Genomic DNA, 20,735 nt, shown 5'->3' with positions numbered 1-20,735 from the left:
TAAAATGAAGAGAAAAAGGACCTGAAGAATCTTTTAACTTCATATGCACCATTATCTGCAAAAGTGACAATGCATGTGCAGGATAATCCACTGGTGAAAATATAAAAACCCATGAACATTTGGATCAAGGACCTAAACTGCCACCCCACACCACTTGACATGATATTTATTAGGTGAAAAGCTAAACAACTCTATGATTAGTTATCTAATAAAGGTGATATTAATGGTGATAATGGTGAAGAGTGGTAATGAAAATGTGGAGTGGTGATGATGAAAAGGGTGACAAAATATCAAGTGACAAAATTTTTCAGCAAGCAAGGGCTGGTTTGAAAACTTTAAGACTTGTTATGCCTTACATAATATCAAGGTGACTGGTGATGCTGCATCAGCAGACACTGCAGCAGGGGATTCATACCCAGTTGAGTTTCCTAAACATGTAGATGAAAAGGGTTATAGGCCTGAGAAGGTGTTCAGTGCAGATAAATCAGGCCTATGGTGGAAGAAGATGCCATGGAGAACTTAAATATATATACCCGGTACATATATATATATATATATATATATACGGTATATAAAGTGGCTAAAGACAGAGTGATGCTGTGTGGCAATGCAGCAGGGCACATGACTAAGCCTGTGATGTTATACACTGCTGCATGACCTCAGGCTCTCAAAAATAAAAACAAACATGCTACTTGTATTCTACAGGCACAACAAAAAAAAACATAGATGATGTCTAGAATGGTCATGCACTGACTTAAGAACTGTTTGGCAGAGGTAAAATATTATATTAATGGACTTGGCATTGAATTCAATGCGGTGTTATATCTTGACAACTGCCCTGGCCACCCTGAGGAACTCAAGACTGCCCACCCCAACAACAATGTTAAGTTCCTCCCTAAAAACATCACTTCAATCCTCCAGCCCATGGGCCAGGGAGTCGTTGCCATTTTTATTGGCAAAATAAGCAGCATGGTTTGTGGGTCCCTTGATGAAGAACTGATGTTACTGTTAGGGAAATGTGGAAGAGATTTGATATTGGTTAATGCATAATCTTCATAGCTGAGAGCCACAACGAGCTCTCAGAGTACTGCATCAGATCATGTTGGGTGAAACTGGCCTGACCTCAGGTACACAGCATATTGAATATGGCAAAGGAAGTTGGAGGTAAGGGATTCATTGACATGACAGCAGGGGAGGTGGAAGAAGAGATATTGGGGAATGTTGGAGATCCTTTCACAGATGAAGAACTGGAACAACTGGTGGTGGTGCACGATGAAACAGGAGAATGCAATGAGTGATGATGATGAATACCAGGCCCTAACTCTAGATAATCTTGGGGAAGTGATACGAATGAGTAAGGCCCCCACAACTTGTCTCTATGATATTGATCTTTCCCTTGAAAGGTCCCTTAAAGCCAAGAGAATTATAGTGCTATGCTGCCCTCCACTGAACTCCAGAGGGAAAAGAGGAGTAAGGTATCCCATACCACAACCGCCCAAATCTTCAAACATACGAGTGCCTACTCAAGAGACCCCAGGACTTGCCCCACCCTCTGCTTCTGACACTAGTCACCTGTCAGGCTTCTCTCTGATGCTAATAAACCTCATTCATCACAATTCATCATCATCTATCATCATTCATTATTCATCATTTACTGGCCTACCAAGAATTGAGGACACTATACTGCATTATCAGAATACTATAACGTACATACTGAACTGAGGATATAATATACACTTTACAGATTCATCTACATTTCACTAATGGAATCTTATGTTTACTATTTTTATTTTTTACCCAACTAGTGTGAGTGTAGTAGTTTCAGAGGGATCAGCTTGTTGAGTGTAGTTGGGAGGGGTTATGGGAGGGTCTTGATTGAGAGGATTAGGAGAGGAACAGAGGGAGTAATTGGTGGAACAGTGCGGGTTTAGAACAGGTAGGGGTTGTGTAGATCAGATTTTTGTGGTACGACATGTGAGAAAGCTATAGGAAAAGGTAAGGATGTTTTTTGGGCTTTTATGGATCTGGAAAAGGCTTATGACAGGGTAGACAGGAAGGCACTGTGGGAGGTACTGCAGATATATGGGATAGGAGGAAAGCTGTTAAGAGCAGTCAAGAGTTTTTACGAGAGTAGTAGAGCTTGTGTTAGGATTAGAAATGGAAAGTGAATGGTTTGAGGTAAAGGTGGGACTTCGTCAGGGATATGTAATGTCACCCTGGCTGTTTAATCTTTACATGGATGGGATGGTGCGAGAGATGAATGGAAGGGTAGTGGGCCAGGGGTTGGAGATAATTAACCCCTTTGTTACCGACCCGTTAACCTTACGTAAACAAACGTTTCAAACCGTCCCACGAATGGCTGGAGCCTTATGTTTGTAAACACAGACACTTGCCACCCCGTGGGTAGAAATAACCCAGAAACCGAGGCCTTGAGAGCCCTCAATACACAAAGCTTATAACTGTGACACGTGCGCGTCACAGAGAGCACGCTCTGTTCCTGGCGGGTGCACTCAGCCGTGACACGCAGGTGTCACAAAACACACATCAGGTACTCAAGGGGATAAAGAAAATGGAGAAAAGTGGGAGATAAGCCAGTTGTTGTTTGCTGATGACACTGCGCTTGTAGCAGGATCAGAGGAGGGATTAAGGAAGTTAGTGACAGAGTTTGAGAAGGTGTGTGAAAGAAGGAAGCTTAAGATAAACATGGGTAAAAGTAAGGTGATGAGATGTACAAGGGGAGAGAGTGACAGCAGGCTGGAGGTGAGCATTAAGGGTGAAAGACTGGAGGAAGTGGATTGTTTTAGATACATGGGTGCAAATGTGGTAGGAAAAGGTGGAGTAAAGGTGGAGGTAGAATGTAGATTGAGAGAAGCGAGTAAATGCCTTGGTGGATTGAAAAGTGCAATGAGAAATAGACATCGGGGAATGGATGCTAAGAGGAGGTTATATGAAGAAGTGATTGTGCCAACAGCACTGTATGGGACAGAAACATGGAACATAAGAGAGGAAGAGAGGAGTTTGAATGTGTTTGAGATGAAATGTCTGAGAAGTATAAGGATTACTAGGCTGGACAGAGTGAGAAATGAGGAGGTGAGGAGGAGAACAGGGGTGGAAAGGGAACTGGGAGATAGGATTGATGAGTATTAGGATGGTTTGGACACATGGAAAGAATGAGTGAAGAAAGATTAGTAAAAAAAGTGTGGAAGGCAGAGGTGGAAGAAGTGAATATGAGGGGGTGTCCTAGGATGATTGATTTATGGAATTTTTGGCTCGAAGGCCAAGCGCCGGAGCCGGTAGGCCATTCAGCGCATGTCCTAGGATGAGATAGATGGATGGGGGTGAAAGGGGCATTACAAAAGAGGAATGTCTGTGGAGGAAGGACAGGAGAGGACAGAAGATAGGGGTGAATGGAGATGGGTTGTGTATAGATGATGCTGTGATGCATGAGGGTGAGGAAGTATGTACGTGAAAAAATTTGACGCAGCCCGAGGGGATTTCTCCCCGTCTTCTCCTTTTCTGCATGAAATTTATGAAGCGGCCTTGCTCTGGATGTGCTGTCTTGCGACACTGCTTCTGACCCAGGGCAGTGGACAGGATGCAGAGGTGATCCGTCATCCAGGAGGTGCCAAGATAAGAGGGAGGGAGGAGGGTGGAGGGGAGTGGAATATATAGGAAATGGTATGGGTGGGAGTGGTTTCTATGCCTTTTTCTTTTTGGCTACCCACCCATGTAGGGGGAAAAAGTCTTTGGTATATGTATTTACATTTATATATTTATTTAGCATACTTTGTAAAGCAAAAAAAAAAAAAAAAAAAAAAATGAACATTTGATAGTACATTTAACATACTTTGAGTATGGAGACCCATGCCAGGATTTAAATAGTTACCAGTAAGTGACCGTATTGGTATTGTCACAACTTTGGGGTTGTGACACACCGTCCATTTTCCCAATGTTACATGTTTTCAAACCATATTTTGCAAATACTTTCATTCGAGGACCTAGCCGACATAGTGGGCTTTACATTTGTATCTTCATTTCCTATAAGTTGTCATTTCCTCTATTCTGTGAAATTACCAGAATTCTTAGAATCTTTAGCAACTACTTGTTATTTTTCTCACCATTATTCTTATTGTCTGTTGCACCAATTTGGCCATCAGTTGCAGAGCCTTAACGAGTTTAAAGAATTGCCTATTCATAGGAATTTCCCTCCCTTTGTACACTGTGCCCATTTATGACGAAATACAGAGATGCCACGAATGTTTAATGATTGAGCCTGGGATATGTCAACCTTGCAAATTTATTGTCTCACCATGTAATTATAATTTGGTGTCTTATGTTCAAAAGTAACATTTCAACCAAGCATTAATTTGCAGTTTTTGTTTCAACTGTTCAAATTTGCCAATACCTGTACACTTGCCACTTCTCATATAAGTTAAGTAATTAGGCTAGTTGTTTATGTTAGTTAGGTTCTACAATTCTCTCTCGTCTCTAGTGATTGTCTCAAAGGGACTATTAGAGATGAATCAACTCCTGCAGACACAACACTCCATACCCTTCAGAAGCAATGATTTGAAACCAAGAAACTCGACAACATTGTACGGCTTCCTGCCATACCCTGCATTGGGTATCATTAGTTACGTCCAAGTCCTCAAAGGATGAAGTGCACACCTTGCACATTCGGTGAAGAAACTTACACTAATTGCGTGGGCGACTATTAGAACTGTTCCACCTCACCCCCGACTCGTGTGATCATCAACCTTACATTAGAAATGTGTAACAGAGCTTGTAATGGAAGAGATGCTCCTGTTGCAAATAGAGCGGACCCATTCGGTGCATAAACCTCCCATTAGCTCTGTGGTTTCCTCAAGGAGGACGGCCATTGCATCGTCATTCTATGTGAATCCATTTTCGGCAGCCGCATCCTTCTAGATTGGAGGCCCACCATTTGTTGGAACCTGAATCAAGGAATGCAGTCTGCATGGAGAGTTCCTCAGAGCTCTAGAGGTATTGATTGAGTGAATTCTTGATAGGAATCTAGTGCACAGGGTTAGTTAGGTAGAACCAGTAAACTATAGGTACATGAAACGTTATACTTCATTTAAATCACATGCTCTTGTTTCATGTTAACTTACCTACATTCTCAAATTGTACTTACTTAACATGCAACATTTTGTTTAAAATCACATGCTCTTGTTTATATTAATTTACATTCTCAAATTGTGTTAACTTAATGTGCAACATTTTGTTTAAAATCACATGCTCTTGTTTCATGTAAACTTACATTCTCAAATTGTGCTTACTTAATGTGCAACATTTTGTTTAAAATCACATGCTCTTGTTTCATGTTAACTTACATTCTCAAATTGTGCTTACTTAATATGCAACATTTTGTTTAAAATCATGTGCTCTTGTTTTCATACCAACTTATCCACATTCACATTGTTAACTGTTTGTCTTCAAATTGTGTTTCTTTAATGGGAAGCATTAAAATGTTGGGTCGCTTGTTTCTAAATGTACTTTGTGGAATTCATGCTATTAAATTGATTTCTTCAAGTTTATCGCCTAGGGTTGTGATTAGCTAAACGAGTTGAAGGATTCTGTATCCCCTTTCAAGTGTTGAAATTTATACACGCCACTCAGAGGGAAGCGAGCGTGGTCCCGGTCGGTGATGCAAATTTTCTGGACCTCGGCTCCCATTGTAGCTATCCTCCCTCATCCATTCCTCGAAAAATTGAGGATGATCACAACTCCACATCCACAACCTCTCCTTTCCACTGTCCAGAGATTTGTGACAGGTAACAACAGTTTATCAACAGCAGATTCACCATGTAAAACCTGTCAATAATGAGGGAGTACTGTACAATCAATGTCATATGGAGATATTATCAACTTCCTGTGGAAGACAAATAAATGCCCTCAGAAAAATAGAAAAAGCAAATAAAAAGCACTGCAACAATAATATTATCATAATTCTTAACCAAATATATATATATATATACCAGTACACACACATTCTATATACCAAAAGCTTTTTCCCCTTAGAAGGGAGGTAGCCTATTCCCGCCCATTTCACTCCATTCCAACACCCCCCTCAAACCCTCCTATCTCAATTCCTCATGGACGAAGGGTCATCCCTGCATCCGCCAAGTATCTGGGTCAAATGTAATGCAGGATACCATAAGAATATACAGTACGTCCACAGCAAGGCTGCTTCACTTAATCAGCAACCACCCTGTCCATTCCCTTATGCAGAAAAAGAGAGGATGGGGAGAAATCCCTTTGGACTGCATCAAAATATCATTCACACACAAAGGATTACAAAGGATTACAAAGGCGGAGCATGCCGACAGGAGACCTTTTGATCGATATCTAGGTCGGATGGAGAAAAAAAAAAAATCATAATAAAATAATAAATAAAAACTATAATAATGTAAATAACAAATAAAATACATAAATAAATGCATAGGTATAGTTAAAATAATAAACAAACAGGTAAATAGTAAATAATAAATTGACATATAACTAAAAATAAATGAAAATCAGACAGACAAATGATAAAACAAAAACAAATAATATAAGATAAATTATAATCATTACAGCATCTTATTTAGGTATTTATCTAAATGATTCTTAAAGCTTCGAACTGAACTACATTGCACTACCTGTGCAGGAAATTTATTCCATTCATTAACTACACGGTTGGCAAAGTTGTTTCTACCTACTTCCAAATTTAATCTATTTCCGGATAGTTTGAGACCATTGTTTCTTGTCTGATTCTCATTCAATGTGAAAATTTGTCACTTTTGATGTTGTCAATTCCCTTTAAAATCTTAAAGACCTGTATCAAGTCACCTCTGAGTCTATGCTTTTTTAGGGAAAACAGATTCATGTGCTTTAGTCGATTTTCGTATGATTTATTTTTGATATTTGGAATCAGTTTTGTGGCTCGCCATTGTACTTTTTCCAGTCTGTCAATGTCTTTAATGAGATTCGGTGACCATACGGACATAGCATATTCCAAATGTGGACGAACTAACGATTTATATAGCTTGTTAATGAGTGATGGACTTTTGAAATCAAAAGATCGCGCAATCAGTCCCAGAATCTTATTTGCTTTCTCATAGGCTGAAATACATTGCTTGGATGATTTGAGGTCGTTACTGATAATTACGCCGAGATCTTTTTCACTATCCACTTTTGTTAACGAATTTCCAAATAACTTGTAATCGTACTTACTGTTATTTTCACCTATGTGCATTACCTTGCATTTACTTGTGTTAAATTTCATTAGCCACTTTTCAGACCATTGCTGTAATTGATCTAAATCTTCTTGAATATCTAATTGGTTTGAGTGATCATTTGCCACTCCGCACAGTTTTGTATCATCAGCAAATTTGGAAACAGTAGATTTTAGTCCATGGTCTATATCATTTATATATACTATGAATAGAAGTGGCCCAAGAATGGAACCCTGAGGAACTCCACTTGCAACACTTTTCCATCAAGAAGTTTTTCCATTTAAAACAACTCTCTGTTTTTGACCATTCAACCAATTACTAGTCCAACCTAATAGGCTACCACTTATACCATGCAAAGCTAGTTTAGTAAGTAGTCTTTCGTGTGGGACGGTATCAAAAGCTTTTGCAAAGTCTAGATATATTAAATCTATATTGATTCTTTTGTCATAATTCAAGATAACTGTGTTGTAGAATTCAAGTAAGTTAGTCACGCAAGAACGTTTCCGTCTGAAACCATGCTGGCTATCATTTATCAAACGGTTACTTTCTAAATGATGTTCGATAGCATCTCTGATGATAGTTTCCATTATTTTTCCTACGATTGAAGTCAAACTTATAGGCCTATAGTTATTTGGTTTCTTTTTGTCACCTTTTTTGAATATGGGAGTAACGTTAGCTAGCTTCCATTCTCTTGGGACATCTCCGGATATGATGGATTTCTTGAAAATAATTTCTAATGGAACAACAATCTCATTTTTCATTTCCTTTAAGATTCTTGGATGCCAACCGTCAGGCCCTGGTGTTTTATTAACTTTGAGTTTGTCTATACACCTTTTAATTTTTTCTTTTGTTATATCTACTGTAGTGAGTAAGTTTACCCCAGACTTTTCACAGGTTTCAGTTTGAAATTCACTTTGAGGTGTTTCGTTTACGAATACCGAGCTAAAATAATTGTTTAAGATATTACACATTCCTTCATTTGAATATTCAAGTTGACCGTCAGCAGATAATAGTGGACCAATGTGATTCCTAACAACCTTTTTATCTCTAATGTAACTATAGAATTCTTTGGGATTCTCTTTGGATTTATCAGCGATGTTCATTTCATATTGTCATTTTCTTTTTCTTATTGTCTTTTTTAAACCTCTCTGTATTGATACATAAGTTTCATAGTCATTAGATGCACCTGAGCACTTATATTTCTTATAAGCCTGTCTCTTTTTAGCAATACTTTTTTCAGTTTCTTTGTCGAGCCACTTTGGGCGAGCCTGATTTGGGGGACGTCTGTCCTTAAAAGGAATGCGAGTTTGAATCATCTTAGTGAGCGTATTTTGAAATATTTCCCACATCTGATCTACAGGCCTTTCATTTAATTTGGCCTCCCAATCTGTAAGCTGAAGCTCCTGACGTAGTCCTATGAACTGAGCTTTACTGAAATCGGGTATTTTAGAAGCACAAGCAACCCTTACCCCTCCCATCCCATCCCTCCCTTCCTTGCATAAGAGTATCATCCATACAAAGTCATTCTCCACTCACCCCTATCTCTTGCCTTCTACATTCCTTGCTCAAGAGACATTCCCCTTTTGCTCAGCACCCCTTTCACCCCATCCATCCATTTCATCCTCAGTCGTCCCCTCAAGTTCACTCCCTCCACCCTTGCCTTCCACACCTCTTTTACAAATCTTTCATCACTTATTCTTTCCATGTGTCCAAACCATAGCATAATATTTCATCAGCTCATCTGCCATCTCCTTTTCTTCTCGCACTCTCCTCCTCACCTCCTCGTTTCTCACTCTATCCAACCTAGTAACCCCTACCATACTTTTCAGATATTTTATCTCAAACTCATTTAAACTTTTCCTCTTTTAAATTCCAAGTCTCTGCTCCATACAATGCCATCAGCACAATCACCAAACTGTTAAGGAAAGTAGAAACTGATAAGGACTGTGAAGCACTGCAAGAAGACCTGAATAGGATATGGAACTGGAGTCAGAAATGGGAAGTGGACTTTAATACTAAGAAGTGTAGCATAATGGAGTTTGGAAAAAGCAAAAGCAGAATATCAGGAAAATATACAATTGGAACCAAGGAAGTAAAGAAAGTAGGATCCGAAAAAGATTTGGGAGTAATTATCACAAACGACTTGTCCTATGATAAACAGATTAACAAAATTGTCGGGGAGAATTACAACTTGCTAAGATCAATAAAAGTGGCATTTGCATACTTGGATGAAGACATGATAAAAAAAATATTGGTTACATTTATAAGGCCTAGACTAGAGTACATATACCAAGGCTTTTTCCCCCTTCCAAGGGAGGTAGCCAAAAAGGGAAAGGCATAAAAACACTCCCACCCATTTCATCCCTAAATACACTCCACACCCCTCCCACCCTTCCTCTCATCTGAGCACTAGAGTATGTGGCGAAATTGTGGTCCCCTAGTACCAAAAAGAATATGAAGAAAATAGAATCCAAAGAGCAGCTACAAAAATGGTACCTGCACTTGCAAACCTATCATACGAGGAGAGATTGGCTAAACTGGAGTTACCGACATTGAAGCAAAGAAGAGAGAGAGGTGACCTATTGACCATCTACAGAATCATGAAAGGCACAGAGATACTTGATAGAGAGGACTTACTTTACTGGGACAAGAGAAACACAAGAGGACATGGTAAGAAAATAAAAAAACAGCTATAGAAGAGAACTGAAGAAAAACAGTTTTTCGCATAGAGTTTTGTACACTTGGAACAAACTGGATAATGAAATAGTATGCGCAAAAACCATTCATGAGTTTAAAAGCAAACTAGACACAGAGAGATACAATGGCGGGACACCACAAGCATAGCTCCCCTTCCCACAAAATACAACTAGGTAAATACAATCTCCTCTTTGCATCCATTCCCAGATGCCTATTTATCACGACAATTTTTAACCCCCCCCCCCCAGGCATTTACTTGCTTCTCTTAATCTACAATTTACCTCCAGCTCTACTCCTCCCTTTCCTGCCACATGTGACCCCAAATACCTAAAGCTATCTATCCACTTCCTCTGGGCTCTCTCCTTTTAGACTTACTTCCAACTCACTGCCACTCTCTACCCTTGTACATCTCATCATCTTACTTTTACCCACATTTACCTTCAACTTTCTCTTATTGCTTACCTTCCCAAACTCTGTCACTCACTCCCTTAATCCCTCCTTTGATCCTGTCACAAGAGCAGTGTTGTCAGCAAACAGCAACTGGCTCACTTCCCACTTTTCTCCATTTTCTTTAACCATCGCCAGTTCCCTGCCCATTACCCTCTCCTTTACCTCCTGCACCACCCCATCCATGTACACATCGAACAGCCATGGCAACATGACACACAACATAGTCCCGCCTTGACCTCAAAGCACCCACACTCTCTCCATTTCCCATTCTAACACAGGCTCTACTAATCTTGTAAAAACTCTTGACTGCTGCCCTTAACACTTTTCTCCCAATTCCATATGCCTGCAATATCTACCTTGCCAACCCTTTTCCTAATTCATATAGGCTCAAAAAAACATCCTTACTTTTTCCTAAAGCTTTCTCACACATCTGCCTTACCACAAAAATCTGATCCATGCAACCCCTACCTTTCCTAAACTCACACTGTTCTTCACCAATTACTCCCTCTGTACCTCTCCTAATCCCCTCACTTAAAACTCTCCCATAAGCCTTCCCAACTACACTCAACAAACCAATCCCTCTGAAACTACTATACTCACAACTGTCCCCTTTTCCCTTACAAAGTGGAACTATATAGGCACTCTACCCTCCTTTAGACAAAATTAAACAGTCTCACTAGCCACTCCACTATTACAGTGCCTCTTTTCTTCAGACACTCTACATGACACCCATCTAACCCAAGTGACTTACCTGTTCTCATCATTTTTAGAGCTATTTGCACCTCTTTTTTCTTATTTCTCCTCCATTTTCCTCTCCCATTACCTGAAGAAGTGAGGGATAGTTTTACATTTGAAACTCTGAAAGCTGCTAAGGAATACATTGAAAAATGCCCAAGTTCAAGTGGTGGTGTGACATCGCAAGAGACACTGGAGAATATAGAGTTGGGCTGTGCTACCAGAGTGGCTGGGGACCTGGACCAATACAGGGTTCAGAAATGACAGAAAAGAGCTCAGAGGAGCACAATCCAAACAGATGATGATAAGTGTCAGGTGTGGAGGGGTGTAGCCCCTTTGCCGAGTACTTTGGGGACTGGCTGGACTGCAACAACTACTGCAGCATTACACTGCTCACTATACCAGGTGTTTGTCTATCCACTGCCGACACAAGTTCGTTCACATCTGATAAAGTTTCAGAGGCCTGAACCATCTGGGTCCACGCCAGGTAGGTCAACAACTGTTGGATCCTTGTACTTTGTATTCTTGTGGAACCCTGATATGAGTTTCAACTGGGTTTTCTTGCAACTTATGTTGATCTCAGGAAGGCATCTGACTTGGTGTATCATGGAATGCTCTAGGATCTTCTGCAGATCCATAGGATTCCTGCAAGGATTACCGACTTGATACTTGGCTTATACTCTGGGACAGAGAGTGCTGTAAAGTACACCTGCATGGACAGGGTTTTTGGAGGTCCTGGTTGCAGCCCTCAAGTCACTGCACACAGGGAGCCAAGACTGATTGGTCCTCAAGTCTCCTGGACCAACACCAAAGTTCAGGTGTTTGGGAGCTTACTGGACGACATGGTTCATGCACGTGGTGAGGGCAGTATGGTCTTGGAAAGCTCTATGTAACTTAGTAATGAAGTGCATAATAGTGGTTGGTCATATCAGGAAGTACTTTGAAGTAGTGGTGTTGCCCATGGTGTTAGGAATTCTCTCAACCATAAGTACATGGTGTTGTCATTATTTATGCAAGACTAAGACTCAAATCTTCAAGTCACATGTGCTCCCTGCCTTGCTGTATGACTGTGAGATATGGACACTGAATGCTGATTTAAAGAGGAGTCTCAATTTATTTGGTACTAGGTTCCTTCAGAGAATTATGGGATATTGCTGGAATGACTTTGTATGAAACCAGAAACTGTACTGCGAGACTCTGTCTAGGCCAGCTATCAGCATAATTCATTAATGTCAACTCTGGCTATATAAGCATGTGGCACATTTCCGTGATGTTGATCCTACTCACAGGATTGTCTCCACAACCCTCAATGGAGGAGATGAAGAATTTATGGCTGAGGCAAGTTGATCAAATATGTCAAGAGTTGTCTAGAGAGGGAAGAGTGGCTGCATGAGAGTTTGTTCACAGAGACTATGGGGACTAGAGCTGGCATGTGAGTGAAGCAATGCACCCCTTAGCATATGTCACCAACTGATCATCCATCTCCTCAGTCATCCCCTCAAGTTCATTCCATCTGCCTCTGCCTTCCACACCTCTTTTGCTCATCTTTCTCCACTCATTCCTTCCATGTGTCCAAATCATCCCAATACTCATTCATCAGCCCTGTTAAATATAGAAATGGAGAACGCAATGACCCAGTAGGTAAAGGAAGTGACTCAGGTAAGAGATGACATTCCCATGAGATTAGATCTGCTACTTATCAAAGAGTCAGACATCATTAGAACCATGAACTACCTTAGCCCCAAAGAAAAAAGTGACCATATAACTACTGAATTTCAGCTGGTGAATGAAGAAATAAACCTAAGGAATAAATTATACAGGCCAGGGATTCAATATTGGCAAGGAATTACTCTAGCTTGAATTCTTTGAAAAAGCTGACTGGTATTCATGAATATCACTGGGATAATGAGGAACTAGGAAATCTTTACATTTACAACCTGAGAATGAACAAACATGGGCCAAGGATTAGGGGATGGAAGAATTAGAAACAAGACTGGTTCAACCAAAAGTGTGGAAAAAAAGAGAGCAAAAGTAAGGGATATAGCTTGGGGAAAATGGAAGATAAGAAACAATAAAACAAAAGAAATTACAAAAAAGCTAGAAATGACTATACAAAAGTCCACAGGGAGGAGGGAAGCAATTCTGAAGGGGGTGTTGTAAATAAATACAGAGATGAACATTTTTGAATGCTTACCCTCTTTCAAGAGCCCATTTTTGGGGGCACATAAATCACTACAAACTTCTACTTTTCATGTCACTATCTTCAACTTTTATCATAATCATTTCCACTCTGTTTATACCCTCTGTAACCTTCAACGCATTTAAGTTTTTCTTGGCCAGAAACATGAATCCTCCACCCTGTTTCTCATTTCTATTTTTGATCCAATGCTTATGTAATCCATGTCCAACACTATTTGGTGGTACTGGACCCCTTAATTTTGTCTCTGCAATTCCCATTATCTGTTTTTTCTTTTGACAGGTAATAATTTAGTTCATTTAATACTGAAATCAATCCATCTATGTTACTATAAGACAAGTAGTCAAAGGCCACTTTCATTGATCTTAGGAAATTGGATGCTTCTCTGATTATTTTGTTGACACGTTTGTCTGGTGCCGTGTCAGTGCTGATAATTACTAGGTCCCTTTCCAAGTTGACTTTTTTTTAACTTCCTTTGTACTAATTTTGTACTGTCCCGATATTCTATTTTAATTTTTCCAAATTCCATTATACATTTCTTGATGTTGAAGTTCATTTCACATTTTTGACTTCATTCCCAGACTTTATCCAGGTCTTTTTGTAGTAATTTACAATCTTCCTCTGTACTTACTCTCTTTAGTAGTTTTGCATCATCTGCAAAGAAATTCATATAACATTCCACACCTTCATACATGTCATTTATATGGCAAACATTATGATGTTTGCCATGTTTGCTAATGTTATTATCAAAGCCAATACAGAACCTTGTGGGATTACACTTATCATTTCTTCCCAGGTTGAGTTCTTGTCTCTAAGTACCACTCTCATTTTTCTCCTGTTCAAGAAATCTTCTATCCATTCCGATAACTTTTCTTGTACTCCACCTATTTCAATTTTTCTTAGTAGCTTTTTGTGTGCTACTTTATCAAATGCTTTTTGTAGATCTAAGAAGGCACAGTCTGCCCATCAGTCCCTTTCTTGTATTATTTCCATTAGCCTTAAGTAAAAGCAAATCAAGTTTGTGGCACATGATCTTCCATGTCTAAATCCAAATTGTTTTGGATTTAGTATATTATTCTCTTCCAAATGTTTAATCCATTTACTTTTGAAAAAAATTTCATAAATTTTTGCTATTGTGCTTGTAAGGGAAACCGGTCTATAGTTAGTTGGATTTTCCTTGTCCCCTACTTTGTATACTGGTACAATATTTGCATTTTTCCAATCTTGTAGTAATTTTCTTTGAGAAATATATTATATTGTGTATTTTATCCAGTGGTTCATCTATACATTCTTTTAATATTCAATTTGCAATTCCATCTGGCCCATGTGATTTTCATTTGGTACCTTGCATGAGGTGGAATGGTCAAGGGAATGGGGGGTGAGGTAGTATGTGTGAGCAAAATTTGACGCAGCCCGAAGGGATTTCTCCCCGTCTTCTCCTTTCATGCAACAAGGGGACGGAGAGGGGGGGTCGCCGTTTTAATGAAGCGGCCTTGCTGTGGATGTGCTGTGTCTTGCGACACTGCTTCTGACCCAGGGCAGTGGACAAGGTGCAGGGATGACCCGTCATCCAAGAGGTGCTAAGATAAGAGGAAGGGTGGAGGGGTGTGGAGTGTATTCAGGGATGGAATGGGTGGAAATGATTTTATGCCTTTTCCTTTTTGGCTACCTCCCTTGTAAGGGGGAAAAGCCTTGCTATATGTATGTATGTACCTTCTTTCCTTCTGTGTCACAATTATTTCTTTCATTCGGGGCATCTTTCTCTCTGTCCTTCCTCCCAATTTTGTGTACTTTCAATTGTGAATACAGATTTAAAATATTTGTTCATAATTTCAGCCATTTCTACATCTTCTATATATTCATTATTCCCTTGATGCAATTTCACTATTTCATGTTTACTTTTTAGTTTGTCATTCGCATACCTGTAGAATAGTTTAGGTTGGTCCTTGCATTTTTCTATTATGTCCTTTTCATAGTTTCTCTTTTCTTCCCTGTGTATTTTAACGTATTTATTTCTTAATTTGATGTATATTTGCCACTTGCTTTTCTTTCTTTTTTTGTCCTTTTTCCATCTTTTCAAGGGTTTCTCTTTTTTTATTTAATAATTTTTTTTTTTATGCACCATTTTCTCAGCCTCAGGTCCAGTACTCTCTCTCTCTCTCTAAAAAACCTCACTTTTCAGTCTCCATTCTTCGCTTGTTTTTTTCTTTATTTGCTTCATTTCTAAGTGTCTTTTCTTTCTCTTTTTCCTCATCTTTTTTTTTTTATCCATACATTTTTGTAATTTTCACTATTTGCCAGCTTTGCTGCTTTTGATATTACTTCTTCAGCTATCATTTGAGACCATTAGATTAATTTCAGTGCTCTATACTATTTTTTTCTAGAGTACTGCCCTATCTATGTACTATCTCTTTATCCATTACCTGTCCCTCCTCTTGTATCTCCTTCAGAATTGCTTTTGCTACTTCTCTTCTTTTTCTCTTTGGTATCTGTGTACATTATGTTTTTCTTTAACACCATAAACTACAATGCACTTTTTTTTATCCATTGCGTCTCTTACCCATGGAAACTATTATTTTCACTTTCCATTGTGTTGTTCTTATCTATATTTCTAACCTTAATGCTTTTACTGATATTTTCGATTTCCCCTGTGTCGTCAGCAGACCTCTTGTTTATACTTTTTTCTGCTGTCAAGGGGAGCCCGTTTGTCTCCCTACTTATTTCCTTCCATTTCCCTCAGTAATCCCTCCCCTTCTCCCCTTTCGTTACCTTTCTATTACACCACGAGCTTTCCCCTTCTCTACTAATACAAAGAGGTGCTTCCTCGTAGTTGAAATCCACAAAAATTGCGTCTTTTTCTGGAATTCCAATCTTCGCCGTCAATCCGACGATTGTGTGTGTGTGTATTTACCTAGTTGTGCGTGTGAGAAAATGAAGGTATAAGCTTTGGCTATTACAATCAGTAAAAAAAATTATGCTGGTATTTTTCATATAATTAATACAAGTGAGCGCCTTATCTATACATTGTCTGTCAACTGTACATATTTTTCATACTTAAAGTGTATAGACAAATTAACGAACAAATTATACAAGATAATAGATTTTTCTCTCAAAGAAGGAAAGGTACTGCAAGATTGGAAAGATGCAAACATAGTACCAATATATAAAGGGGGAAACAAAGATCCTACAAACTTCAGACCAATATCCCTTACAAGCACAGTAGCAAAATTATGCAAAAATGAATCAAACACTTGGAAGAGAATAAAATATTAAACCCTAAACAACTTGGCTTTAGAAGTGGAAGATCGTGTACCACAAACTTAATATTCTTTAAATCAAGATTGAGATAATACAAGAAAGATGGCTGGGCAGATTGCACCTTCTTGGATTTGCAGAAGGCTTTTGACAAAGTACTACATAAAAAGTTAATAAGAAAAATTGAAATAATGGGAGGAATATAAGGTAAGCTACTGGAATGGATGAAGGATTTCTTAAATGGGAGAAAAATGAGAATGGTACTTATAGATAAAAATTCGAACTGGGAAGATATTTTGGTTCCTTTAATGTTTGCCATATATATAAATGATATGGATGAGGGAGAAAAGTGTTACATGAACTTCTTTGCTGACGATGCCAAATTACCCAAGAGAGTAAGCACAGAAAACTGCAGATTGCTACAAGAAGACCTAGACAAAATATGGGAATGGAGTCAGAGGTGTGAAATGAACTTTAACATTAAGAAATGTAGTATAATGGAATTTGGAAAAAGCAAAAATAGAATATCGGGTCAATATAAATTTGGTAACAAGGAAGTCAAAAGAGTTGATTCAGAAAAGGACCTGGGAGTGATTATCTCAAGTGACTTGACACCTGATAAACATGTCAATAAATTAGTTGGAGAGACTTTTAACTTATTAAGATGCGGGGATGACCCGTCATCCAGGAGGTGCCAAGATAAGAGGGAGGGTGGAGGGTGGAGGGGAGTGGAGTGTTTTAGGGATGGAGTGGGTGGGAATGGTTTTTATGCCTTTTTCTTTTTGGCTACCTCCCTTGTAAGGGGGAAAAAGCCTTTGGTATATGTATGCAAGATCAATGAAAGTAGCCTTTGACTACATGGATGAAGAAATGGTAAAGAAAATAGTGGTTGCACTAATAAGACCTAAACTAGAATAAGCTGCAACATTATGGGCACCTAGCACAAAAAAAAAAAAATCATAGTGCAGCAACAAAAATGGCACCTACACTATCAAATTTGACATACAAAGACTGGAGAAAGTACATCTATCAACACTGGAACAAAGAAGAGAAAGAGGTGATTTGTTGGCCATTTACAGAATTATGAAAGAGATGGAAATTCTTGATAGAGACGACTTACTAAAATGGGACAAGAGAAACAAGAGGACACAAAAAGGAGTTAAAGAATGACAGTTACAAAAATCTTCCCACATAAAGTGATTGATGTCTGGAACAAACTAAATGGAGAAACAGTGAGTGCCAAAACTATACAAGATTTTAAGAATAAACTGGAAGCGGAAAGAGACAAAATCGGGTCACTATGAGCGTACCTTGTCCTGTAAAATACAACTAGGTAAATACAAAATAATTCAAATCATATAGTGAACCATAACAGCCATTCTGAAGAACAAAAATTGCATTGACACATATTTCTATAACCAGAATGATATAACACATCAACACAATACATTCATATACCAAGGGCTTTTCCCCCCTTACAAGGGAGGTGGCCAAACTCAAAGGCATAAATCCACTGCCACCCATTCCATCCCCACATACTTCACACCCACTCACCACCCCTCCGTTGCTAATTTCTTGGTTCCTCTTGGATGATGTGTCATCCCTGTATCTCACCCACTGCCCTGGGTCAAAAGCAATGTAGCAAGACACAGCACCTCCACAGCAAGGCCGCTTCATTTAATTAGCAACGCCCATCTCCGTCCCCTCATGCAGAAAAAGAGAAGAGGCGGGAAAATCCCTTTCGGCTGCATCAAAATATCATTCGCACATACTTCCTCACCCACTCCCATTCCTCACCCTCCCTTCCATGCATCACAACATTATCCATACATAATTGTATACTACAATTAGGCAAATACAACTATTCTCCACTCACCCCTATCTTCTATCTTCTCCCTTCCTTCCTCAACAGACATTCCCCTTTTTCCAATACCCCTTTTACCCCATCCATCCATCCATCACATCCTAGGTCGACCTCCTATGTTCACTCCTTCCACCCTTCTTTTACTAGTCCTTCTTCACTCATTCTTTCCATGTGTCCAAACCATCCCAACACTCATAAATCCCATCTCCCTTTCCACCCCTGTTCTCCTCCCTCCTCACCCCCTTGTTTCTCACTTTATCCAGCCTAATAACCCCTTATGATAGAGTGAGCAGAACATCTCTATGGAAAATAATGGAAGAATTAGGAATACCACACAAGTACATCAGATTAACAAGAGCATGCTATTGAAAACACAAGTAGCATAGTGAGATGTGGGAGTAAAACTACATCACCTTTTCAGACAGATGACCTAAAACAAGGATGCATACTCACCACTGTTATTTAATCTGGCAATGGAAAAAATAATCTGATGTAGTATGAATGGGAGAGACAAAGGAATAAAATTGGAAGATATAACCATAAAACTATTAGTGTATGCTGACGACCTTGACATCATGATAGAGAATCTAGCAGAAATGGAAAACCTGGCAGCACTCTTTAATGAAGGTAGCAAGAGAATCTAATTTGCCAGAAAGGGTACAGATTGCGGGATTGGACATAAAGAGTGTTAAAGATTTTAAATACTTAGGAGCAAAGGTGACCAGTGACAGAAGAACAAAACAGGAAGTGGAAGCCAGAATCGGAGCAGGAAATCAATGTTACTAGCCTAATAGAATTGTTTAAAAAAAAAAAAAAGGTCAATATCAAGAACAACAAAACTGAGACTGTACAACTCAATAGTGAGACCAGTCATATTGTACAGCTGCGAAACATGGGCCCTTACAAAAGCTATGGAGAAGTTTGAAGTTCTAGAAAGTAAGATTTTATGGAGAATTTTAGGACCTGTGTATCACAACCAAAGGCAAAAATGGAGAATAAGACATAACTGGGAAATTTGAGAACAAAACAACCCCATATTAAAAATGTAATAAGATTAAAAAGACTGAAATTGGCAGGACATGTCACAAGGATGCAAGAAGATAGATGGCCAAAGAAAGTGCTCAATAGTGGAGTGCATGGAAGATGACCACTTGGACGACCTAGAAAAGACTGGAGGAGATGCATTAAAGATGTGCAGATTTAAAGAATAGTACCAAGAGAATGGAAGGAGGAGGTGGCAAAGGACAGAAAGACATGGCGAGACGCTTCAAAAGTGGTTGTAGATCACCAAGTGGCCCGAAGACCAGCAGAGTAGGAGTAAGAAATAACCCTCATCATACTTCTCGAGCATTTCATCTCAAACACATTTAAACTTTTCCTCTCTTATGTTCCATGTTTCTGGCCCATACAGTACTGTCGGCACAATCACTCCTTCATACAATCTCCTCTTAGCATCTATTCCCAAATGTCTATTTCTCATTACGCTGTTCAATTCACCAAGGCATTTATTTGCTTCTCTCAATCTACATTCTACCTCCACCTCCATTCCTCCCTTTCCTGCCACATTTGCACCCAAGTATCTAAAACTGTCCACTTCCTCCAGTCTCACTTCCAATTTGCTATCATCCTCTCCCATTGTACATCTCATCACCTTACATTTACCCACATTTATCTTCAACTTCCTTCTTTTGCACACCTTCCCAAACTCCATTACTAACTCCCTCCTCTGATCCTGCTACAAGTGCCATGTCATCAGGAACCAACAGCTGGCTTATCTCCCGTTTTTCTCCATCTTCTTTAACCATCTCCAATCCATGACCCACTACCCTTGCATTTACCTTTTGCACCACCCCATCCATTTATAAATTGAACAACCTGGGTGACATAACACATCCCTGATGAAGTCCCACCTTTGCCTCGAACCACTAACTCTCTCCATTTCTAATCCTAACACACACCCTACTGCTCTTGTAAAAATTCTTAACTGCTCTAAACAGCTTTCCCCCTATCTCATATATCTGCAATACTTCCCACAGTGCCATCCTGTCTACTCTGTCATAAGCCTTTTCCAGATCCATAAAAGCCAAAAAAAAAAAAACATCCTTACCTTTTCCTATACCTTTCTCACATATGTCTTACCACAAAAATCTGATCTTCGCAACCCCTACCTGTCCTAAACTCACACTGATCTTCACCAATTACTCCCTCTGTTCCTCTCCTAATCCTCTCAATCAAGATCATCCCATAAGCCTTCCCAACTAGCCTCAACAAGCTGATCCCTCTGAAACTACTACACTCG

At 39.3% G+C, this 20,735-nt stretch overlaps 1 protein-coding gene across 2 annotated transcripts in view; it reads right to left on the bottom strand.

The window, feature by feature from the left end:
* Nucleotides 1–20,735, bottom strand: part of LOC143022758 (uncharacterized) — a 50,287-nt gene that overhangs the window by 24,378 nt on the left and 5,174 nt on the right. The gene's annotated exons all lie outside the window — the stretch shown is intronic.

Source organism: Oratosquilla oratoria, unplaced genomic scaffold (genome assembly GCF_046742065.1).
Source record: "Oratosquilla oratoria isolate Oo_2021 unplaced genomic scaffold, ASM4674206v1 SCAFFOLD160, whole genome shotgun sequence".
Taxonomy (NCBI): domain Eukaryota; kingdom Metazoa; phylum Arthropoda; class Malacostraca; order Stomatopoda; family Squillidae; genus Oratosquilla; species Oratosquilla oratoria.
Note: the sequence above shows the minus strand (reverse complement) of the source record. Positions and strands in the feature narration are given on the sequence as shown.